This window comes from Buceros rhinoceros, unplaced genomic scaffold, assembly GCF_000710305.1.
Source record: "Buceros rhinoceros silvestris isolate BGI_N320 unplaced genomic scaffold, ASM71030v1 scaffold350, whole genome shotgun sequence".
Classification (NCBI taxonomy): Eukaryota; Metazoa; Chordata; class Aves; order Bucerotiformes; family Bucerotidae; genus Buceros; species Buceros rhinoceros.
Window position 1 is genome coordinate 42,220 of NW_010388812.1, and position 2,988 is coordinate 45,207.

Here is a 2,988-nt window from a genome sequence, read left to right on the forward strand (position 1 = left end):
GCTAAGTGCTTTGCTATCTTTTAGTTTCTTCCACTTGAAGATGTGGTGGCCACTCAGGCTAGTCAGAAAACAAATCTTCTGAAGGAAGAATTCTGCTGAAAGAATTTTACTGTTCCCTCACAATGACACTTTCTCAAAGTGTGCTTTTGGCTGGAATCAGGCCTGAAGGTTGCTCTTGGTGCCCATCAGCCCCGCCATGGTGCTGTCACTGTGCTGGATGACTTTTCTTCACTTCCTGGTGAGAACAAGTGCTTTGGAGCACGCTCCTCAGCTGTTTTCAGAATTAGTTTAGTTCTGTCAGTTCTTGCATATGCTGACAGAAAGCTCCCAGCCCGGCCACGTCTCCAGCCACAAAGTATTTCACCTGCAGAACTTTTTCCAACATTACTTTCCTGTTTGCTGACCCTGCTGAAGTCCATAGACTTCTTCTTCTCTTTCTGTTAGGTAAGGCTGACAACCACTTTCTCACTTTACTCGGTGTGCATTCCCTTCGTCCTCTATTCCTGACCTTTTCTCCTCTGTTGGTCCAATTCCATCATCCCTCATTCACGCCAGAGCTCATGAATATGGAATGTGCCAGGGAAGGTTATGGAGCAGATCATCTTGAATGCCATCACGCATCATGTACAAGATAATCAGGTGATCAGGCCCAGTCAGAATGGGGTTATGAAAGCCTTAATCAATTTCATCCCTTCTATGACAAAGTGACCCGTTTAGTGGATGAGAGAAGGGCTGTGGACATGGTCTTCCTAGATACCAGTAAAGCCTTTGACACTGTTTCCCACAGTATTCTCCTGGAGAAACTGGCTGTTCATGGCTTGGATGAGTGTACTCTTTGCTGGATCAAAAACTGGCTAGATGGTCAGGCTCAGAGAGTGGTGGTCAATGGAGTTCAATCCAGTTGGCACCACCAGAGTGGTGTTCCCCAGGGTTCAGTATCGCGGCCTGTTCTATTTAACACCTTTATCAATGATCGAGAGCATTCTAGTAAGTTCACAGATGACACCAAGTTAGTTAGGTGGGTGTGTCAATCTGCTTGAAGGTTGGAAGACTCTGCAGAGGGATCTGGACAGGCTGGACTGATGGGCCAAGGCCAACTGTATGAAATTCAACAAGGGCCAAGTGCTGGGTCCTGCACTTGTCTCACAACAAGTCCCTGCAACGCTACAGGCTGCGTAAAGACTGACTGGAAACTGCCTGGGGGAAAAGGACCTGAGAGTGTTGATCAACAGCAGCTGAAGATGAGCCAGCAGTGTGCCCAGGTGGCCAAGAAGGCCAACAGCATCCTGGCTTGTATCAGCAACAGTGTGGTCAGCAGAACCAGGGCAGTGACTGGCCCCCTGTACTCAGCACTGGTGAGGCCACTGCTTGAATTCTGGGTTCAGTTTCGGGCCCCTCACTCCAAGAAGGACACTGAGGTGCTGGAGCGTGTTCAGAGAAGGACAACGAAGCCGGTGAAGAGTCTGGAGCACAAGTCCAGTGAGGAGCAGCTGAAGAAGCTAGAGGTATTTAGCCTGGAGAAAAGGAAGCTCAGGGAAGACCTTCTTGCTCTCAACAACTCCCTGAATGGAGGCTCTAGCGAGGTGGGGGTTGATCTGTTCTCCTACATAACAAGTGACAGGACAAGAGAAAATGGCCTTAAGTTGTGCCAGGGGAGATTTATGTTGCATATTAGTAAAATTTTTTTTACAGAATGGATTATCAAATCCTGGAACAGGCTGCCCAGAGCAGTGGTGGAGTTCCCATCCCTGGAGGGATTTAAAAGATGTGTTGATGTGGTGCTAAGAGACATGGTTTAGTGGTGACCTGGCAATGCTGGGTTAACTCGATCTCAAAGGTCTCTTCCAACCAAAATGATTCTGTGGTTCTGTAACAGTGAGCAGCGCTCCTTCACAGCTCAATACTTGATGTAAAAATTCAAATGATCTGCTGTAACATCAGACCATCTTACATTTCATCTTACTTGAGAAGTTCACACCAGTAAACCTAGCAGCAAACTAGCTGAAGCACCTGTAAGAGATGAAAACCCGCTAGGAAAAGGCTAAAACATGCCCTGGTTTGTGCTGGTTTCAAATGTTTTGAAAACAGGTCCATGTGGAAAGGCTGCTCTACCTTAAAGCCTCCCAAAAGGCAGCCTGCACTGCGACTCTGCCTGCTTTAAAAATCAGCTTAGCTGAGTTGGTTTTAAGCCAGAGGAAGAGTCTTGCAAAAATAAACATGTCTTTTAGTGAAAAATATGACCCTGTTACTCTTCCTCTGAGGGTTTCATTGTCTCAACATGCCTCAAAGTCACAAAATAGTGGAGGCAGTTCAGGTTTTGCTCAAACTTCCTAGAAACACTTGCTAGTGTTCAGGTAGGGGGTTGCTCACCAGGATCACTCTCGGTAGAGCAGGCTCCATTACACTGTGCATCACCCCAGAGAGGACATGAATCCCCCTGATGAAACCTTGTCATTTATCTCAAACAGTATCATGGGCTTGAGGCATGGAGAAAAAGACCTGTCTGGAGAAAGCATGGTCCCGTCTCATTAGCAAGAGCCGCATTTAAGCACAGCAGTGACACTGCTGTTAGCATTTAAGGCTTGTGAGCGCCGCAGTGAAACTTTCCTGGCCCCTCAGCTGACTCCGCGGACCCGCGGGAAGGCAGCCCTCCTCTGGAGCCAAGCTGGCAAGATGCTCTCTGGCGCGTTAAGCATTTAACAGCCTCTGTTTATTTATTACACTTAAATGCGATCCGGGAGAGAGGACCTGGCCCATTTGCTCGTATTGTGTTTGCTCTTTGCTAGTCTCCTGACTGCAGAATGGGCAAAAAAATGCCATCATTAGAATTAAGACATGAGGCACAAACACAACGATCTTTTTGTTTGAAGCTGCTGGAGTGGAAATGCGATAGAGGTCCCTCAGTGTTTCACGCTGGGCAGCAGCACTGGAGCAGGCAGTGGCAAGACCCCGCCGAGGTCCTTGCTGTTGATGGCTGCTTTCACAGCA